We start from the raw sequence: 23,737 nt of genomic DNA, 5'->3' as shown, positions 1-23,737 counted from the left end.
GTTGTGGCTGTAAATGTCATTTCACAGCGAGAGTGAAAAAAACAAACAAACAGAGAACAGAAGCGTTCAGAGCTGAGATAACAGAGAATCACTTCCACTTGTTCATTCTTCAGCTCACGTCCAGCAATCAAGCAGCGCTCGGCGCACTGTATCTCTGACACATCCCGACTATCTTTACTCCCGTCGCCATGGAAACAGCCTCAGACGTGCCAAAAGAGATGTAAACAGCCGGAGCTTTGTGTGTGTGTTTTCAGGACGGGGCCCCTCTTCCCTCTCCTCTCCTCTTTTCTACTTCTTCCTCCTCTTTTCTCCTCCTCCTCTCCTCTTTTCTACTTCTTCCTCCTCTTTCTCTCTTCTTCTTCTTCTCCTCCCCCTCCTCCACTTCCTCCTCCTCCTCCTCCACTTCCTCCTCCTCCTCCTCTTCCTCCTCCTCCTCCCCCCTCCTCCTCCTCTTCCTGCTCCTCCTCCTCCTCTTCCTCCTCCTCCTCCTCCTCCTCCCTGCCTTAGGAGGGGGCGGCTGACGGTACCAGCTGCTGAAAATTCAAAATACCAAGTGCGTGAGATGAATATTGCATCAGAATCTGTTTTAAACTTCCTGTCTCTCTCTCAGTGAGACACATGTATCAACCTGACAGGTGTGTGTGTTTCAATGTCAATATTCACAGAAGGTCATATATTCATATTTTTTGTTTCCTTTTTTAAAAGTCCTTCAGTGTTTTTTTTTCTGTTAGTGGCTTCTATAAATGTAAAGTGTGTCCTTCATGCTGCCAATGCTGGAGGCCCCCTGTAAACCAGATGATGCATCTCAATGAGCTTAAATGATTTCAAATTCAAATATTTCCACGCCCAGTTGAATAGAACATTTCAAGTTGTGAAGCAGCAAAGTTTTGACCCTTTTGGGAGTTCTTGTGCACTATGATACCCAAATGACGTCCGCAGTTGATTAGCTGCACAGTTAAGCAGTTGACTGCAGCTTTATCTGAAACAGAGTTCTTTGAATGTTTACATGATTGCTTTTTCCGCAACGATCTGATGTGTCTCAGGAAAATTAAACCAAAAATCTACTGGTGCAACATCCAGACAAAATGCATACAGATGCATGAAAGGTACTGTTCAGCTCCCAATGTTTTCGACAAGATCATCCTCAGGATTGAAACGTTGCCCTGCGGTTAAATAAAATTGCCCATTGGGAGTTGGACAGCGTGCGGATGTTTTGCCTTTTGTCTCAGAAAAATGAAATGAAACTGCAAATATACTGCGGACAAAATGTGAGAACTTTAGGCCAAAGTGGTGAGTTGAATTTTCAAATGAGGATGAAAAAAAGCTTTAAGTGCAAATAAATGAAAAATAAGAAAAACACTGAGTCTCCTGTTGATTCCGGTTCAGTTGCTTTTACGTTTAAATTGAAATTGGATTTGGCTTTCGCAATGCAATCAATCAAACAGCTCATAGTACTCTAAAATGATACTGCATGTCCCAGAGTCACTGCCTGTTGTGAGACTCAGAAAGATCTTAAAAAACAAAAATGACACATTTTTGATAATTTGAAAGACATATTTGTGGAGCAGCATTCAGACCAGAACAGGTATGGCAACCTCACCTGTCAGTATAAACATTTATATCTCAACTGTAAAGTCTTCAAACATCCTAAACTGTAAGACTTGATGTTGATTGTGTGTAATCGATTCACATCATTGTAGCTTGTACAACAAGGTTGGATGGTCATCTCTAACAGAAAGACATGATATGTACTGGCATCTTTTTATTTATAAAGCTCTCGCAGATTACCCTCATACCTGACAGAACTCATCCATCTCTCGACTGGGCGTTACCAGACACGTTCCTCAAGACGTTTACTGTTGAATGTTCCTCGAGTCAGATAGGAAAATCTGCTTTTTCTTTATTCTGCACCGGACTCTTGGAACAACATACAGCATCTTCTTGAGGGAAATGAACTTTTACCTTTTGGGCATTTTAGAAACCTGATTTTAAGCCTCCCAACCTCTGTTTGTAACTGTTTCACATAAGTTTGTTTATTTATTGCAGTTTTGTACTCGCTTAATTATCTTACTACATTTTAAACTGATTTTAGCAGTCTTGTATTATCTGTCCCCTGTTTTTCTTTTTGATTGAATGTCTGTTTTCTAATTATTTCTGTAATGACTCGATGTCATCGTAAATCAGGGTTGCCCTTCAATGATCTTTCGAGTATAAATAAAGGCTGAATTGAATTGAATTTAAATTCTCATGTTAGAAAGACGTAGAGCTTTAAATGACAAGAAAGAAAAGGTACTGAATGGAGACACTTCTGATGAAGATGTGTCATAAAGCTCCTCTCTATAAAAGCACACCTGACATGACAGTGGTGATCACATTAACACACACTGTATGTAGGAATCATGTCACGCTGTCACACTGCGGCAGCGTGGCATTTAAATCCAGATGAATGGCATGTAATGAGGGTGTCGTTGCTGACGAGGGCCAGGTGAGTCAGGCTGTGGAGTGGGGGCTCCGTTTACAGGATTTGTTCCAGGTGAGTACTCAAAAAGTCACGGGGAACGCTCTGAATTACTCACACGCCGACACAGAGACCCTCATTCACAATCACGAGGGCACGCTGGAGTGTCATGTGCTAAGTGCCAGGGACACACAGGAGGGCTTTAAATACAGGGAATCAGCATCACAAAAACACACAAATCAAAAACTAAAGAGCAGAGATGAGATGAGGATTGAGCTGTGAAGACACTCACACATCAGCTGCACAGGAAACGGGCCCTTCAGCATCCTGTCCAACTCTTCACTGCTGTGAGTATGTGGGAGACTGGTGTGCACTCCTCCAGAGTTTTCATCCTTTTTTTAGCTGCAGGAAGAGGAACAGAGGCACTGATATGCAAATCTTCTCAGCTGTATTAAAGATGTTTCATAATATTTGTTTACAGGTTTCAGACACTCTTCAATAATCCCTGAAAAGAAAGTCTGAGTACAGCTCAGACTACAAAAAAAATCTGCTCTGTTTTGGGTATGGGTGTGTTTCACAGCAAGATAGCCGGCCCACTGTGGGAGAAAATGAGGTTTTTTATTGAGCTATATGCAGTATTGACCTCATAAGACGTTTTTTATCAGCCCACAGAGGGCGTGGGGTCAAAGGTCAACTAAAGAGAAGTACAGATGGAGCTGGTAATTTACCCAAGGACAGATCTGATTACATGCTGGTGATGTTAATTATGGTACATTATGAATATTTCCTTGAACAAACATGTGTTTAAGTTTTTATTTTGTGGCCTCTAACCAAAACAGAATGACCTCACTGATCAAATGTCAAACGGTTACTGACGGTTTCAGCGGAGCCAGCAGGGGAGCCAAGCGCTGTGTGTGCGTGCAGGTCTCACTGATGTGAATTCACAGACTGGGACTCCCACAGTAAGCTGTTGTATAATCAATATGAATGTACAAAGAAGCGATGACAGCTGAGCTTAGTTACGGCACTTTTGCTGCTATGAACTGTTATTAGACTACTGGTTTGCTTTAATTGCACACGGTTACGTGTAAAATAAATAAATAAAGTATTATTATTATTATAAACTAGAAAGTATTCGATCAAGAGAATCTTGACTCCGAGCCACAGACACCCCATCACAAATAGAGATTTGATCAAATTAATGACTTAGTAAATAAATCAAATGATACCAAATGTCAAAATTAGAGTTTTTAGAATTTTGATAAGGATCCCAAAATAATGGCTTATCGTTTCAAAATACTGAGTCTGTGAGTCAGAGTAAAGAGTGGCTTCTCTCAAAATAATGACTTTTTTTCCCAGAAGTATTAGAAACACTCAAACCAACGACTCATTTATCTGTCACTGTTCCGCTTGAGGATTTTGAACTGTTGGTTGATGAGGTATGCCGATTCACATTTTAAATTTTTGAGGTTATTTTTTTTGTGATAGTTCATTTGAATCTCTGTTTTTTAGATATTAGTCATGATTTGGAGATTTTATTTCATTATTATTGAGGAACCTACCCAGGATTTTGAAATAGTCTAGTAGGCTACTTGGCACTAGTAACTAGATTAGGGACTAGGGGGGTTCTCATTGTTTGAGACTCTAAGTAATTATTGTAAGATTATATCTCATTGTTGTGTAAATCCTTCATCTAATTTGAAATACAATGGCATACAAGTCATTTTTAGATTAATATGAATTTGTCTTAAGTTTTACGAATAGGCTATTACATGAGGGAATAAATTCTAAATACTTTTAATTGAAATTTACAACAGACAGTGTTTTTTACTAATCAGTTGCATACCCTATAATCACACAACAGACTCTAATTTCACTGTTTTCACGATAACATTAATTTCTTCGAACATAGGCTACAAGTTAAAGTTCACACTACGAGGTAGCTGCTCTGTGGTAACCATGGACACCACCAGAGTAGCACGAGTGCAGTAGAATAGAATGTCAGGGTTGCTTAGCAACAGCCTAGTTTCAGTTAACTTGTGGAACTAGTCGAGTTAGTGGAGTTACAATCAAAATCCGATATTGATTTGTACTTTTATCACTATTATCTGCTTGAATAACTGTTGTTTAAAAGTGATATCACACTCAAGGTTGAGATAACTGAATATCAGCACTGCTGTGAACCGGTCATTAACTTCCACTACAGTCTGAGCTGCGGTCAATGTAAGTAACAGTTTGAATGTAAAGTAATATAAAACTATAATGTTAAAGTGGACTCACACTTACCAAGAAACCCGAGTTTACGTAAACAAACCAAACAAACCGGCTGTGTTTCAGTAAGCTAGCTAGTGTCATGTCAACAAATCACTTCACCTCAGCAAGAATCAGGACCAGAGGGTAATACAGTTTATTACATGGATATTTACCATATTTACCATTTCACCTCGCCTTCATGGAGTAAGATGACTTTTCAGCGTTAAAAAAAGTGAGTCAAATATTTAAGTTTTGTGTTTGTTAATGTATTAGGCTGAAACATTTGAAGAAGAAGAAGAATTTATACTTTATTGATCCCGCGAGGGGAAATTTGTTTTTACACTCTGTCTAGTAAACATGCTACACAAACATGAACTGAAATACACACACATGCACAAACAGGATCCTATGGACATGCACTAACGGAGGGGTCTCGGAGTGGGGGGGCTGCCCTACGGCGGGCGCTCCTGAGCTTGTGGGGGGGGGGGGGTTGGGTGCCTTGCTCAAGGGCACCTCGGCAGTGCTCAGGAGGTGGCCTGGCGCCTCTCCAGCTACCAGACCAATTTCCAGACTTGGTCCGTGCCGGGACTTGAACCGGCGACCTTCCGATTCCCAACCCAAGTCCCTACAGACTGAGCTACTGCCGCCCACTGGCTGTGTTTACTTAGCCTAGCCTACTCTTAATAATTGTTGCATATGTTGTAAATAGGTCTAACTAACAGAAAACTGACGATTACTGATGTTAATCTGTTGCATAAATGTCACCGTTCAATTGTTGTTGTTGTTGTTTTACTCCAAATGCAATTGTTCCACAAATCCGACATTTTTGCAGCTTGTGTAGGGAAAACAACATTGTTATTTGTTTTATTTTAAGGATGACCTGGGCGTCTTTGCTTTCCTGCTGTTTTTTTTATTGCACCCTGCCACATTTCAAATGAGCGCTGTGTTTCAGGGTCATTGTAATTGTCCCCTCTGAAGGAACAGCTGGCCACAGTGAGGCTGCTGTGGTTTAAACAAGCCACAACCTTCACTACCTGTTGTCTGTCTATCAGGGGGAAACATGCGATGCATTTTTAATATGTGATTTTATTGATAATCTAATGTCTTTAACATACAGAGGACATTGTCATTTGCAAGTAGAAGCAGACAGATAGGCTACTTTTTACAACATATGCAATACAGCCGATATGGATTTTGGATTGAAAAGAAATAACAGCATACTGATATGATGCCTGTCATGAAGATGCATTTATGTAATGAAATTGACCCTTTATTAGTGTATTGGGTATAAATATTTCTGAAATATGACAATGCAAATGAATTAAGGAGCCTGTTTTCTTTACCAGTTTACTGTATTAGAGAATAAGATTCATTATTATTCATGGCCAACCAGTTGTAGTGCCATTTGTACAGGTGATGCTTTGCAGGATTTGTTGCAGACAGCCTAAGAGGATTTTAAACTATAGCCCTGTACAGACTGCTCTTTCAAGGCGGGATATTAGCGTCCCTTTGACGTTTTGTCTTCAGTATGAATGTTGCAGAGGTGTGATGGGTAGGTAAAGTGATCTCCCCTCTGTACAGTCTTCAGAAGTAGTAACAGAGGCATTACAGGGGGGCGAGACGGGATCGGTTGAGTCGGTAGGAAAGCCCAGTGCTGATGTGAAATATTTAATACTCCCCCTCTTCCCCCTGCTTGTGATCACGACTTTATGGATCAGCAGGCAAGGTGTTTCACTTCTTCAGTACATCTGGAAACATGAGGATGTTGGGAGCAGTGTATGTGGAGCTCCTGCTGTGCCGTGCTTCAGCATCGCCGAAACATGACGGGAATGAGAATTCACAGACTGGGACACCAATGCTACACCGTCAAGGAATGGATACGAATGTACAAAGACTTAATGACGGCTGAGATTATTTACCCGCTGTAGCAGAACTGCTTATATTAGCACAAGCATTGTTTCCAGCATTGTACTGTCGTAGATTAAGTTTTCAAATTGTCACTTATTTAAAACATCTGCTGATATGTGAGAGCCCCATATCAGCTTATAAAATAAGAGCCAAAAAATGTTATCATTTGGGCTCTGATGTCAAGCCACAGACATCTTTTCCCACAGAAGTATGCTATTTCTAACAGCTGGATAAAAGCTTCTTTACCCACGGCTGTGTAAGACCTAAAAATACCTGTTTTGACACATCAGACTTTTTTTTTCTCAAAGAGAGTAGATCAAACTATTCAAACACACATTTATTTCATATTCTATACCTGTAGGGTTTTAAACATGCAGATGTTTTCTTTTGTTGTCGGCAGCAGAGCCTGACCAAAGTGTCACTGTGACTACAAACACAGAGGAGAAATAAATAGACAGAGACAGAATGAGACCATTATGATCAGGCGAGTGTCTGTTCAATGAAGATGGGTGTGTCGGCTGTCAGATGATTGTCTAACTCTGTAATTCAAAAAACCTCCTGAGTCCTGAGCATCCTTAACTTGTGATTTTTCTAAGCAGCTCTTCGGGTCGTCCACTGACCAAATGTTTAAGATTTACAGTTTATGTACTGAATTCCCAACATCCTCATGTTTCATGTACATCCAGATGTACTGAAGAAGTGAAACACCTTGCTTGCTGATCCATAAAGTCGTGATCACAAGCAGGGGGAAGAAGGGGAGTATTAAATATTTCACGTCAGACATTCCCATTGATCAGTTGAAGCCTCTAATCCAGCTCAGCTGCTTGTGTGTCATTACACAAGCAGAGATCATAGGCTGTGTGCGCCCGGCAGAGTGTTAATGAGCCAGTCGTGCTAAGGTAAGCCTCTGCACACCGTTGCATCAGAAGTTACGAGGGAGCTTGTATCAGCAAACTAAATTTAGCACGCTGGATTTGTGATCTCGCAGAGGCTGATGAGATCCTGCACAGCCAAAAGAAAAACCTGTGAAATCTCTGCAGCTCTTTCTAGTATCTGCTCATTTTCAGTATCAGTTATTTTTGGGACATTTATGCCTTAATTGTGTAGGACAGCTGAAGAGAGACAGGAAATGTTGGGAGGAGAGAGTCGGGGATGACCTTCAGCAAAGGGCCAAGGTCGGATATGAAGCAAAGGGCACAGCAACGAGGACATATCCTCTTAACATGGGGTGCCCGATATATATGCTCAGCTATCTGGCACCCCTAGTATGGGATATTTTAATGTTCAGGAAAGAGCTATGTTTTAATAAGTGAATGTTTAAATTAGTACAAAAAGTCAGTTAAGCACGTAGACCTGTAGAGGGCTTGTTAAAGATCTGAAAGAAGACTAAAGCAGCTAAAGAGGATGGTATAAAAGAGAAACGTTTGATGTCATGAGGTGGATATTACTTTTGACTCGTCCACCGAGCTGCCTGAGAGTTTTTTAAAGTGAAATGAGACATTCAAAGACGCAGCAGGGTCGTTATTTTCCATCACTGCGACTACAGGGAGACTCTACTGTCAGTGCGGTGGCTTAAAGGGAAAAAATAGCACGCGATCAATGCTGTAAAAATAATAAATGTATTAACTTTAGATCTTAATCGCATCATGATAAATGCGCTAATGATGGCGGCTCTAATTCCTACGTTAATAAATCAAATTCCATTACGGTTTTTTTACCAACATTTCTTCTAAACTATGGCATGAATGCAAAGATAATAATAATAATAATAATAATAATAATATTTTTAATAATAATTTTATTTATAACGCACTTTACATTTAAACAAAAATCTCAAAGTGCTATATTTATAAGCTATATGATGTTTAATAATCCTTGATATTGTCAAGATTTGAGTTGCAGTAGTAGCATGTTTTGGCTCATGTGCGGCCGATTAGCTACACTTGAATTCATAAAAAAGATTCAAAAACACCAAACTTTTATTTATCCTACAAAACAGAAATCCTCATTGTAATACAGCTGTAAAAATGAAACAGCTGGCCTGTGTTTGAACACTGTTATACTGCAGCTAACGTAATGTCCAGATGTAGACACATATCCCTCCCTTAATGGATTTGGCCTAAACCATTGAACACAACGAGAGCCTCTGCTTCTTGTTGTTTATTTGTGCCGTGGTGCATTCAGGCACCAAATTACAGAGAGCGAGCGTCTGATAGCAGAGCTTATCTGCTCGCAGTCACACACTCTCTGCTGACATGTAATTAACAGAAGACATTTTAAATCCAACACACTCACAATGAATGTGAAGAAAAAACACCTAAGAACGGCCTGTGATTTATTATGAATGGCTTCCAGAGTCTTCATCTGTATTCAGGGAGAGAGGAGAGGCCAGGGCACTGCTTCAGGAGGCGGCATACATATAAATAGTAAATAAATCAAACACTGAATGATTATTTCATATTTATACATCACTATTGTTTTTAAATTACTTCACATTTTCTTTTTTTCTCCTCCCTCTCAGTTTCGGACGTTTCAGGCATTAAGCTGTCAGCTGTCACAGACTGTGCTAGACCACACATAAGCGTTAATCTCACTCTGCATCTCCGTCTCTCCCCGTGACAAACTGTAATTGAGTGTGTGATGAAATTCGATGAAATCAGTAGCATGTGTCGTGTGTTCATTGACTCTGCAGGCCCCGTGTCATTTCTGTAATCCCGCACGTCAGTTCAGTCGTGTGTCCTTTCAGAAAGATTTCTGAAGCGTGTTATTTTCTCTGCAGGAGTGGATTTGTGTTGGCTGACAAAACGCTCAACACGACAGGTAGCATGAATGAGAAGCAGCCTGCTAAGTTTTATTCAACTTAAACCTGGAAAACACACTCATTAAATCACATCATTTACAATCTCTGAGGAGCTTTGTAAAGTGATTGGTAGACGAGTGACGTACAAGTTGAGCTTTCTTTGAACTTCTTTTCAGTTAAGATGTACAGGAGACACAATTTTACACCTTGAAGCTTGTTCCTTATTTTAGGCTTATGATGGAGCTACATTTTGGGTTCTGAAGCTGGAGATTTTGAGAAAGAAGTATGTGTTTAATGGAGGTCAACAGTATGGTTCAGGAAGTGAAAATCTCGTTAATTTTCTACAAAGTGGATTTGATTATAAGTCATAACTCACAACGGGCTTCCAGAGTGTGAAACGATGGTATGAGCTCATTTAGAAGACAAAAGCTTGTATGATATCAGCTGGGTTTTCAGACAAACACGGTTTATTCTTCCTCTCGGGGGGTAAAGAACTACACTACCCACAATCCTAGAGTGTCACAATTGTGGGGAAATTCGAGCGGAATGATGGATTTATGCCAAAGGAACTAGCCAGAGATAACAAAACTTGATTTTTCAACTGTGTCTTGCCGCTAGGCTAACTGCTAATCTCACTCTGCATCTGCGTCGAACCAATCATTAAGAAGCTTTGAAGCTTTTTGGACAAATATTTCGATTATGTCGAACACTTTTAATGAATTTAGTTCCCCACTCACAAAAAAATATGACAGGCATTTAAACCAGATTAACATTTTAAAACATCCCTTAAACACCCAGTTTTGGACACTTAAATGTTTCTTTACACTTTGTGATTCAATCATAAAATACAAATAGACTGAAATACACCGTGGAGGCTCAGCAGCATCCATTAGTCATCTCATGTTTGGGAGATAAAGAGCAGATAGCGTCAGATAACGGATGTTTCATATAGAGGCGCTTTAATTCACACAATCCATTTTTTACCACTCTTAATTATCTGCGGGGTTATTGCCAAGAGCGGTGTCAGAGATAAATTCTAATGTAGTCGATGGTTGGAGCCTCGTTGTAGGTTAAAGATGAGCACTAATTACAGCACAGGAACCTCCTCCCCCCCTCCTAGAACAGTGAATAATTCAGACGGCTGTGATTTAAATGCAGCCAAACAGCCATGAACTATCTGCAGGTCTGTGCAAGTGTCCAGGCTGCAGTACGTGCTCTGTTTTTATATTCTGATTGTCTCACTATGTGGAGGATGAAAACGGCCAAATTAAATTTATCACACGATTACAAATCATCAAGATAATTATTTCGTTTTTGAAGGTAGAGTCAGAAGCAATGGTTGTTGCAGCTTGTAAAGACAACATTCAAATTTGGCCCCTCCTCCTGGACTCATCGCCCCCAGAAGTGACACTCACTGACTCTGACAACAGTTGTGAGAGCGCACCCTCCCAGCCCAGCAAACACCTGCAGCATCATGTTTCTATGCAGTATGCACCACCTGAAACATCAAGTTATTTGCATTGGTTGATAGCAGGACTCATTTTGTACGTACACTGCAAGCTACCTGAGAATATTACATTTGTACAGTTATAAAAGCAGATCATTTACAGTACCAAGCTAGCACAAGCTTTCCACTGTTGTTTTGCACCTGTCTGTCCAACAGAAAGCAGACCAACTCCATGACACTCTTCATCCCAAGCTGCTCTTTCAACAAGGTTGAAAGCCAACACAAGGTTCACCCTTCATTTGGAACAAGCTTTATCTATCTGGCTTGGCGTTTTGCCTCACTATGATTATGTTTTCTCTTCTTTGCTGCATACATCAAAATCTAAGCAGAGGACAGTCAGCACCACACAGAGTCCCATAGAAGCCGTGTGGTGCTGACTGTTTCTGCAGAGATGATAGAGCGACATTACTTTTGTATAAGTCGATATACTGTACCTATATATATATTGTACTGTACCTAAGTCTACAGTACCTTTAAACTTTTTGTTGATTACCCTTATTGTTACCGCTCTAATTATTCTCCTTTTAGTTTACTTAGTTATCATTTATTTGCATAGTTTAAAAATAGTATTTTTAGTGTTTTGTGTTTGTTTCTTCATAACTTTTTTCCCTTATTTTTTCTACTGTTTTATACCCTCAAACTTGTTTATTTTTCTACAATATTCCTGAAACATGTTAATGTAGTAATCAAATAGAGGGAAGTCGTTCAAAGTTTGGAAAGAAAATAGTTTGTTTTTTATTGGTTCAGATAAGTTTGATAAATAATGAGTAAACGCTGAATGAAACAAAAGATCTGATCTTTTGACTCATGACTACGGTGTTGGAAGAACATAAAAAAACATTTCATGATGTCATTATGTAGCGGTGCATGTGTTTATCCACCTGGGAAATGGATGTTGGTGTTATTACATTGAGCTTACATCCTTCAGCCAGTACAAACAGAGTGAGACAGCAGCAGTGACTAAACAAACCCTGAGTCACTGTGGCCCTTTACACCAACAACACAACTTCTGCTTCCATCCTCATTCATGCCTGATGCATCTTCTAATGACAACACACCGGATACGCACAAAATGAAATCAATACATGAGTAATGCAAATGAAAAGAAAATGGCAATTGCACAAAATGTTTAAAAAAACAAACAATAAACATCCCTGAGAGGAGATTCAGCATTTTCATAAACATACTGTCAAGTAGCCAGACAGAGAGTAAAGCATCTTGTGTGTGTGTGTGTGTGTGTGTGTGTGTGTGTGTGTGTGGGGGGGGGGGGGGGGGGGGGGGGGAGTTATTGATCTTTAGGCGCCAGGAAACCCTGCTCTCCCATTTCCACTGTAATGAAACATAATCACTTTTAGAGTGGCAACTTTACCTCACAGAGAGCCTTCAGATGATCTGGGCCTCTTCCAGTTGGCACTGAGTCAGGCTTTGTGTGTGTGTGTGTGTGTTTGTGTGTGTGTGTGTGTGTGTGTGTGTGTGTGTGTGTGTGTGTGTGTGTGAGTGCGTGTGCGCGAGTGTGGAAGTTTGCATGAAGATGGAGAAGGGGAACAAAGACAGAAATACAATTCAAAGGAAGCAATTACAGTAATAAATATGCATTTGGAAGACAGTGAAAGCCAGTGTTTTGTGGCTCTAGATTTGTAAAGGTTTTGTGTTGTGAATAACATTGTCAAGTTTAGCAGACCATGTTTCAGACCCCGTTTAGATCTGACCAGCCAGTCTTGCTGCAATCCTGGAAACCTCTTCAGGCTTCTGTCCCTGACCACGAGTTCTGTCACAGCGTTCATGGTTCCTGTCTGCCTCTCCCCTTGGCTGTTTGGTGTTTCCCTGTGAAGACACTACACGGTGAGTTTACCAGTTTTTAATATTAAGACTCACTGTGTTGCCACACACCTCACTGTGTGTGTGAACTCTTACCTGCTGTCTCCTTCAATCTGTACTTGGCCCTGACTTACCTTCTGCCTATTCCCTATTTGTTTATAGCATCAACTTAGTGTTAGCAATTAGCATGCAATCACACAAGAGTGGTATTTTAGTCCTGTATAAAATCAGTTAGATAAGGAACTAATTGAAGAAAAGCAACAGGTAAACATGAAGCTGAACAAGTATTCTATGTGAGCTTTCTGTCTTAGATACTCTTGTCTCCTCTTCTTTTTGTTTCTGTATCAAACATAAAATGAAGGTAAAATACTCAGCCACAATGCTTACTTAGTAAACGTCATGGACACCCAAGTTTTTCATTGCTAAAAACGTCAAACCCTTTAGTCCCATAAATCCTCCAGCCATGGTCCATTAGAAGCGTAAATACAATCACAGAGGAGGAGAAACATGATCAGACAAAGACATAAGTGTTTGAAAGGGACAAAGACAGCGACAGAAATCCTTTTAACATCCCAGCCCAACTGGCATTTACTCTCGGTGTCAGCTTCTGTCTGAGCAAACAGGAGAACAGAGAGGAAAAGGAGTGTGAAGAGTGACCACAGCTGTCAGGTGGAGCTCTGAACACTAACAGCCCGTTTATCAAAGAGGACAGAGGAAAGAAAAAGCAATCACCGAGCAGTTTAGTGCTCTTTTAGCCGTCTTTTGTTGATGGTCGCACGGCTGGGTTTTTATCTGATGGGATAAATACACAACGGCATTCCTCTGCTTTCAGTGCTTATTAGAGGAGTGGGAGTTAGTCTGTCTAATGCAAGATGAACTCATAAACATCATTTAGAGGCGAGGTCTCATGTATTGAAAAGCCATGTGTGATCGTAGATTGCAGCTCAAAGAAAAACTGTGAGCATCATTAGAAACGCATGGAGCGGAGACTGCTGTTTCTATGCAACACAAACTTCAACAACAGCTCCATAGCTACATCTAATTAGTGTTTAGCAACATAACAAGTGGAAATGGAGACAATGTTGTTCAGAAGTTAAAAAGGAAAAGACTGCTTTTGAAGTTTAGAACGGCAGAACAAATGATTTAAAACAGTCCGTCAATCCAGGGAGTTTCTTTGAGATTAGCTTACATTTGCATATAACAAATTATCATGGGGCTGAATGGCACTTAGTTATGTTGAAGACGCCCACACTTAGCATTCAAAACACCACAAAGATGAATCTGTCAGAAATGCTTTTACTCTGTTACTCATGATAATCCTCACCTGTTTTCTGACCGGTCATCAGGTGATTAATACACCGCTCTGAAGTAAACTTATTAACGATGCTACTACTAGTTCATCACAAACACGATATTTGTACCTAGCTAGTGTGTTTTTATAGTGTTAGGAGCTCTTTCAGCATCACACAGAAGATACATACGGTAAGAACGCTTTACCAGGGGTTGGGCATCATACATAAAATACTCTTATTTGGACTCTATAATATTACTGTTATAGATATGACTCCTGCTTAGGCATACTATAGCTTCCTGATACAAGAGATACAATTCAGTATATTGGTTTGTTTTGTAAACAATAAAGGCAAAATCTTTTTTTTGACATCTTATTTTTAGGAAAATTGAAGTAGAATAAGTCACACAGCCATATAACATTTCAATAAATAGCTGTTTGCGTTCAGAAGAGTTGGCTCTGGATTTTAATTGAGCACGCTTCCTTAATCATCTAACAATGATAACAATACATTCCTCCAGTTCTTGCTGACCTTCACTGGTTACCAGCATAGAATGTAAATTGATGTTTTAAAAAAATAGAAGCCTATGGTGGTTGCCATATTGGAAATGTTGACTTTCGAACTCTCGGTTAACCTATCCCTGAACATTATTTTGTTAATTGACAATAAAGATGACTTTGACTTTGACTTTGACTTTGACTTTGAGGCGGGCCTTAAGACCCCTGACAAAGCGCTACACCGTGGTCACTTGCTGTCAGATCAGTCTCCTAGTTATGCATACAATACAATTTGGTGTAACCTTAATGAGAATGTCAGTCTGTATTTCATTGACTATTGCCAACCAATCATGGAAGTTGCTTTTTGATACAGATGCTCATGCACACCTGCACAGACATAGACACAAGTGACCCTCCCCCCCCCCACACACACACACACACACACACACACACACACACACAAAAGTATTCTCATGAATGTATTCTCACATGTTTGTATTCATGAATCTATATTTTATGTTATGACATATCATTGACATCAAAGTTAAAAGTTTGAATTATGGTAACTTTTGGAAGCACGTCACAAACAGACTATACGGGGCATATCGCTACAAATAAACTAAATTTTTTTTTGAATATACACTCCAAAGGATCCCACATGTGAGTGCAGCTTTCACAGGACATTATGTAACTTTGTGCTATTTTAGAATGAACACCTACTGACTGAGTTGAGGCGTGAGAGGAAAACGTTCTGGTTAAATCAGGTAACTCATTCAGATTCACAGATTTGGCTGAATTAGCATCACAGCTTTCAATAAAGAGCAATAACATTTTGTAAAAGAGAGGGACACAGTGTGTAATTCATCATCAGGCGATTTAATCTGCTCTTACAGTATGATGAGGCCGTAAGAGCACCAACAATTGGACATGTTGGAGGAACACTTTCATTCAAAAATGAGAAATCCGCCCACTACTAAAAAAGACTGATCCACAGAGAGCTGCACTTTGTCATGATAATGTGGTTTAACACTCACTGATCATTTTCAAAAGCATTTTCACTTTGTTAAACAGATACAAAGGATTTCATGGTCAAACTTTTATAAAGATGGATGATTCCTTTGGAAGAAAATAGTTTTGCCTAGATACAGCTTGAATTAGCAGCATTATTCACCTGTACTATAGCATTCTGTAATGACTAATGACTAAACATATATTTAAAGGGATACTTCACCCGTTGAAACATGAATCTGTATTGACATTGGGTCATATATGTAGCAGAAATGTGAAATACATTTTGAAGTTGGTGCCTTCTTGGCCGAGAAAAGGAAGAAAGTGTCTTTTTGGCTGGTGTGGATGAAAGACACCAAATCCCAGAATGCACAGCACTGCAGGCCACTCCCACTACGGTCAGGTTTACAGACATATTTACTTCAACACATAAGGCCGTTTACACAACTGATTCAGAGATTTCTTCCAGAATTGATCTTGGAAATTCCTGGCAGAAAACAGACTCTATGTCTGTGTTCATAGGCAAACAGTGAGAGCACCGACACTACCAGTCCGCCCCAGCAGCCAAAACACAAGACCGGCTTGTCGCAGCCGCCATCTCGCCGCTATATTTATATTTTTTTTCACCATTATCAGCTTTCTCCATAGAGCCTGTTAGCATAGCTTCTAAGCAATATGGCGGACGTTAAGTTTCGATTCTGGGAGTGAGTTCCCACCCACTGATCTGTGATTGGTCTGTAGCTTCAGTGGTCGAAAATATGAGGAACTAGCGTTGTAGTTTCACCCTGCTAACCGCAACAGCTTCCAATGACGCAAAATGGCGATTTTTGCGTCACTGGAAACTCCTTTACAGACTCAGAAATACAAAGATTTCACATCTCAGGGGAAAATTAGGGCGGGATGCACGACCATTCAAAAATACTACCAGGTTTCTAATGATACAAAGATTAATGCAAATGGCTGAAGTATCACTTTAATTAACTGGAAAGCTTTCACCTGATATCTTCTGATTTTAATGCAACAGATGTGATGATGATGCAGTTTTATGAATGTGGAAAAAAGAAACACAGTTTTCTAAGACTGATGTGGACGTTGTGTCTGTGTGAGTTCAGAGCTTGTGGCTGGTTGCTCTGCTGTGTATCTGTCATGCATAATATATGGCCAAACTGCAGATTTCACTCTGTTCTGGGACTAAAGTGCCTTTTCAGCCATTTAGTTCAACCAGCCACTACTCATGACAGAGGTGTAAGGCTGTCACCCGCTCACTTCTTTCAAATATCAGTCGACCAGTGGAGGTAAACGAGTAATCCCTGGAGTCGCCGCGTTAGCGCCTGGCTGAGCTGAATCCATGTGCTTCAATTACAGTGAGAGTGAAGGGCAGTGAAGGGCATGGGTACTGTCGGGAAGATGAATCCAGTGTTGAATTGTACAAGGGCCTCCCACACACACATTCAGGGGTCAGGCTTTTGTTGTGAGTGACACGTGGAGTTAATCAACCATACCATCCAATTTAACAGCCCCTATGGAGACTGGGTATTGATCTAAAAAGAACACCAGTGACTCTCAGATAGGTCAGATAAATATTAGTGAACCAAACATTTGTCTTTCTGTGTAACGTGTGTGTGTGTGTGTGGTTAGAGTCAGCATTCAAACAGGACAAAACCTGACCCTTGTTGTTCTCAAAGTCAAATTACCCGTTGCCTCATAAACTGCTCACTTAGGCATGCTGCTAATGTGCCCATGTGGATACCGTTTTACAATCAACATATTTCATTAACATTCCTCGCAGTGCGTTTAATCCTTTTGTTTTATCGTCTGAACGAGGACCGGCTCGCCCCTCCGCCGGACAGATCAGCCGAGGTAATTACTTTCATTAGCCCCCTTTCACCTGCTCCAATAGTCAGGATTCATTAAGCTTATCAGTTTTATTAATCCTCGTGTAGTTAGGCACCGGGGACCTCCAGGTTCCTGCTTAACAAAAGGCCTATCACCTGTGTCATTATCAGTCGGGGGGATGTTCTGTAAGCATGACCCTTTATTCTGTTTTAACTGAAAGAACAGGCAGGCAGGGTCACCACCCTTAAACACCCAAATTATCCCCCGAGATGGAGAAAACTTTCTTTGCAAAGTTAATTAAGATAGCTCATTATTTTGGTATTAATTAAGACTAAAAATGCATAGACCTAATGTTTTTACTAAGCAGCAAGGTTTTCATATTCTGCTCATGATGAACGCCCAAAAGAAATGTCACTCAGCCAATATAATTAGTCAAATTGGGGACATTGCATATTTATGCAATTTGAACCTGAACATGTTGAACAAAACATGCAGACGAGTGAAATAGAAGTACTGTCATGATTAGGAATGGGGATCATTGATTTTTTATTGATTCTTTATACTCTTATTGAGACTCCTCATTGATCCGAGTTTTTAAAGGGACCAGTATCAATACTCTTCTATTATTTGGTGTTTCTCATGAGAAGCTTACAGTTTGACAGTGAGGCGCAACTGAGCTTTGAAAATAATATGTTCATGTGCTGGAGTAGGCGAAAGCGTTTATCAAGACAGTTCAGGAGAAGGTGGATGTTAATCCTTTTGAACCATGACCTGCTCATCCACCAAAACTGTTTACAAAGAGCCATCAGCTTTGCCTGTGGCCTTTAACACATGTTCTGCAATGATGAAGAATAAAGAGGGCTCTGGCTATGGTAGCTGGTTTACTCCAAAAAAGAGGAATGCTTTCTGCAGTTATGTCGGCTCCAGTTCATCTTTTACTACACTAGAAGCCCAAAAAATTGTATGTTGTTATCGTATGTTGTTCGGCACACACCAGGGTTTGATTGGCAGCTTAAAGGCTTTGTATGCAACACTTAAATGTAATAGAAATCAAGTATATCCTCTGAAAATAACTCTGTGAGTCATGACTGTCTACACTGGGTGTAACACCCGAGTCCCACTGTCTGTGATGTTTTCCGAGTTTTCTGAGTCTTGTCTTCAGTTTGTTTACATCGCCGGGACGGCCGGCTGACTCCTCCCCTCACGTATAAAAGTTGTTTCATTGAGGGACTAGAGAAAAGAAGAATAACATACTGTACTCACTGCTTAACTGTGTTTCTAGATCACGCTCATTTCAGGTAAATTTACATGCAGTGTGAAGATACGAGCAGAATAAAGATCGCTAGCATTAGCATGCTAACACAACAATGCACCGCGAGTTGTTTTGGTTTCATGCTGGTGCTCAAGGGCGACATCTGCTGGATCAAAAAATCACATATAAAGACTTTAACACCAGGGCATATGAACCGCACTAATTTGCAAAGACACTCAAGTTTGTCTTAACCGAACCAAACAGGTTAGGTGTGAAAATGCCATTAATGTAACATGTTTAAGTATTTTACTGTATAAAGTCGTCTTTTAAGTACCTTTGCAAAGTCAGTGTATAAAAGAAGTTAAAAAGATGTCCAAGCTGATTTTAAAGTGTAGGTAATATTTGGTACACTTCTTTTAGGACCTATAAATCCTACTTTAAGTGTCATTCAGTGCACAAAACCCCTGAAAAACAAATGAAGTTTTCGAGCTGAACTCTGTGTGAAGGGAAACAGCTGAATTTATTTCACTCAAATGTCATTGTGACTTTCTCCTGCCAGATCCCAAGTGTGTTTCTGCAGAAAGTACAAGTGAGCTGATGTCAGAATGCAGCAAGGTATAATCAGGAGAATTCACCGCCAGCGAGCGGGAGGGGGTGGTGACGTTTATTCCCCGCAATCAGTGCATGACCATGGACTGCATTCACATGACCGGTACGACCTCTGTGCCTGTATTTTAAACGTCTTCTTTATGTTTTCTGTTCAACAGTATGTTCTTCTCCGCTCTTATGTTGATGCTCTGATTCTGTAAAACTACACATAGCAATGATATAAAGGCACATATTGTCTTTGTAGTTTAGTGTCATTGACGCTTCTGTTGCTTCGTCTGCCACGTCTAAGCGTTCTTTTTTATGTCTTGCCCCAGGAGACCCTCCCCTCGCCCACCCTCTGATTGGGATAGTCTCCCGCTGTGAGTTCAATGTGTGAACAACCAGATCAGGAGGATTACAGTCTGCCTGAAATTCTCTAGAAATGTTCAGGAGTGCATATGTGAAAACAGATTTAGCATGAAAGGTTTCCTGTCGAGATAATAGTGCTCTGATTGGTTGGCCTGTAAAGGTTAGGTCCCTTCTGTGCTTCCAACATTAAATGGTAATTTCATTTTTAATAGGTGTAAGTTTTTTTTCAAATGTGTTTATTTTAAGATTATATAAAGCCAATCATGCTTGATAACCCACATCTACTTCTAATGCTCTTTAAATTGTGTGTGATCCTGTTTTCAAAGTGAGATCATACATACTTATCTGCAGCTCCTTACAGCAGCATTACTACATGAGTGGAAACTAAAACCCTGACCCCTGCAGCATCACTCCCTCACTCTGGGTATTTATCTACAAAAGACCACTAACATACATGTGGCTGAAGCAGCTGCCAGGTCCAGCACCTGCAGTCTTACACATCTCACGGTTGTCAGTCGATGGTAATCCGGTTAGCGTTTCTGCTGTTGATGTTTTTCAGCTTCAAAGCTCTCACCGGATTCGTCACATCAGTTTGTGTGAAGAGCTGGAGGTGCTGCAGACGGCACCCTCTGCTCTGTACCTACAGAACATGCAGGATGACTCACACAGACACACACAGCTTACAATGTCCTTGAAATATCACTTGTACCTTTTGTAGTTTAACTGTTGCTTAGTTTGTTGTTATCTGACCTCAAGTGCTGTAAAAGTGTCATTACATTTCAAGCAATACAATTAAATGAAGACATATCAAAGATGAGCAGTTCAATGGTTTGACGTTAAACCTGAAGGTGAACACACTGCATGCTTTAAAGAGAAATGTTTGTTGTTTTATGACTGTAATCCTGGTTTGCTTTCTCTCAGTCAGTTAATGATGATGTCTTTAATGTAACTGAGGTAGAACAATATGGGGAAAGGACGGGAAATTAAATCCTCCATTATCATGTAATTGTACCTTTGGCAGTATTTGCTGCTGTAAAGTAAAACACTTTCAATTCAAGTCAGAGAAAGACACAATCTTCCCATTTAATGAGTTCTTTAAATAATAGAAATAGACATGCTAAAATATAAATACTGGAGTCAAATGATCCCCCGATGCTTTCAAGAAAAAGTTTGACTATACTGCATTAAAACTTGTTCCTTGATAGGTCTCCAGTCTGACTGTTTAAGGCAATTTAAAATGTTCACATTCAAAATTCTGAAAATGTTTTACAGAATAGTTTTCACCCAGGCAAGGGCACCTGGGGAGGCATGGGCCATCTGAAATAGGATGGCGATCTGCTTGTTAGGAGACAAGACTTTTTTTGCAACAGGCCTCAGGCAGCTTGTCCTGAATTCACACTGACAGACTACTCTAGGTATGCACAATTATTTACTATTATCTGCAGGTGAACAATGTAATTTAGTTGGTCGGTTGTGGTTATGGCTAACATTAGCAGTGCTAGCACTGCCAGCCTTTGCTCCTACTTGCACTAAATGTCTGCATGCTTGTGCTACATGTGGTTACGCATTTCTCAAGTTGATATTTCTGTTGAACCTGACACAGAATACACACAACTTTGTCTGCCAAACTGTGCTTCTCCTATGAGATGCTAACAGGTCACTGTGCTTGTTTACATCCAGGTTGCAGAGCGAGGAAAGACAGGGGCTAATGCCAGTCCATGGGTCCAGCACCAGCTAGTGGTGTCTGGCTGCACTGCAGTCTAAGCATAACATTTGACCGGCTAAGAGGGTAATTTGGTTTAACTGTCTAGTAGTTCTGGTGTCATCTAATGAGTGTGACGATGACGTAACCATTTAGGCTACTAAACGAGCATATCCCTCCTTTATACTGTACGTGGCTAATCTGTTGTGTTACTTTAAAAAAAACTACAGTAAAGATCGAAATGTAAAATCTTGAAACCTCACCTGACAGAATGAGCTGCTTTCCCGGAGTTAGTGTTGTAGTACTTGATATTGGTCCTAAGAACAGTCTCCAGACCAGTTTTTGAATATCTCAGTCTTGTCTCGGAATCGAAGGAATTTTTACTGTGTCTTGTCTCGGTCTCAGACAGGGAGGACTCTGGATTTTAAATCATGACCGGTCAAGAACACTGATCGGCTATTTTTATATGTCATTACTGTGATTAGAAGGAAAACTCCCCTTTTTTAGAACAAATAACTTCATAATTTAATATTCATCCCCCGGTTACATCCTCAACCTTCCCAGTGTTACGGCCTTAGTGAGTGACACGCCCGTGCGCTCTGTGATATTTATGGTCTTGGTCTTGTCTCGGTCTCACCCTGCCTTGGTCTTGGTCTTGACTCGGTTGGTGTGGTCTACAACACTACCCTGAAGTAATGAGCCACCTTTATAAGAGTGAGCTATCTCACCTGACAGAATGAACTACCTTTAAGAAAAATAAAAAAATAGCTTTATCTTTTTTTACAAGTTAGCGTCCTAACTCCCCCCCCATTGTAAAAGTTCATGAACCCAAAACAACTGTGAAGCGCAGTATGTTTTTTGTAATTAATCTCCTCACTTGTTCTCGTCTCTTGTGCTTTGCTGTCATCTGTTGTGCACTGTGTTTCATCTTTGATGACAACCTCACTCCCTCGCCACTGTAAGGTGCAACAAAAGCCTCAGTCACAATGAGCCAATAAGAGTTATTTATTAATGTAATCCAAAAGTAATCTCTCAGTGGAATACAGTTCATTCATGTGAGTGAAGCAACAATTCAGCTGAAGCAACGACCACTGGAGCAGTTTTCAGAGAAAGAGGAGTCACTTACAAACAATGAAAAGACTAAAAGCTTTACAGAGCGGTTTCTTCTTTTACAATTAGCCAAAAAAAAGAAGAAAAAAAATGATTAGGCTAAAGCTTGGCTGTAGACAGTATCTTCATTGTTTAGCCCTGAGATCAGTAAGCATATATTTAAGATTAATTTCAATAACTTTAATAGACTTAATAGACATCTTGAAAAACGTGTCAAATCTAAACTTGGTATCGACAGTTATTTGTTACTCAGCTCAACAGCAGAACCTAATCCGGACATACCTACATATAAGATAATTAGATCCCGTACCTAAGCATGGCTATTGCCTGCCCAATTTCCTTCCAGCTCAAAGTGCCATGAACATATCGTCTGTGTGATCAGCTGAGGCGGGCCGATGCTCAGCCGGAGGCGCTGCAGGCATCTGTGTTTCATTAGCATCATTAGATTACCATTGTCTGAGAGCGGAGTATCTCTGGCATCACAGCTGAAAGTGTCTGTCTGGGTGTGAGGTGGATGATAGTTGAGGAATGTAACAGTTGAGAAGGGAAACATTATTAGTGTTTATGATATTCAGAGAGAGGTTCAGAGGGCTGCTCAAGTGTAGAGGTCACACATTTCAAAGAAGAGAAGTCCACAGTTGAGAGTTGAAATGAAGACGCCATGTTGGAGGGATGTGTCTTATTGTTGGCATGGACGTGCTCACCATAGAAATACACATCCAGGGCCTGATTCCCTCAAGGAGAACACAGCTTTTACACCAGGTGAACCTGTGCAAATGACACTAAAAGAAAGCGTCTTATTCACAAAATGTGTGCAAAGGTTTAAATAATTGGCTAACTCTGCTGCAGAGCAATCTGCGTGTCTGTGTGCAGGTTCTGCTTGGATATACTGTATTTAAATGATCCATTATGCAGTGATTTTTTCATATCTTTCTATGCAAATGAGCCTCATTGCAGAAAAACATGCAACAGCAAAAACAGCTGTGTGCAGTTAGAGGGAAGAAAATAATCGTCTTAGAGTTGTTGGTTACTGCCCCCAGCATTTATAAAGGATATCACACACAAACATTACAGTAATCAGGATATCAATTTCACCTTTACTTTGTATGCATTAACCCTCAGGCATCAGTTTAATTTACGACCCTCTTAAGTCACTAAGGACAAAAATGTCCACTTCCAAAAAACTGATATGAAAATAGAACAGGTTGATATTTTCTTCTACTTTTTTCTGCATACATCTCTTAATGAATTTAACCCTTTAAATGCCAAGGGTTAAATTCCTAAAAATTATTGAATGTTTGGTAGTTTTGAGCAGGGCTGGAGTTGTTTAAGAGATGTA

At 40.2% G+C, this 23,737-nt stretch overlaps 1 long non-coding RNA gene across 1 annotated transcript in view; it reads left to right on the top strand.

The window, feature by feature from the left end:
• The window catches only part of LOC132956315 (uncharacterized), a 295,674-nt gene that overhangs the window by 234,093 nt on the left and 37,844 nt on the right, over positions 1 to 23,737 (top strand). The window lies entirely within an intron of this gene.

The sequence above is a fragment of the Labrus mixtus genome, chromosome 22 (genome assembly GCF_963584025.1).
Source record: "Labrus mixtus chromosome 22, fLabMix1.1, whole genome shotgun sequence".
Taxonomy (NCBI): domain Eukaryota; kingdom Metazoa; phylum Chordata; class Actinopteri; order Labriformes; family Labridae; genus Labrus; species Labrus mixtus.
This window is presented reverse-complemented; position numbering and strand designations above follow the sequence as displayed.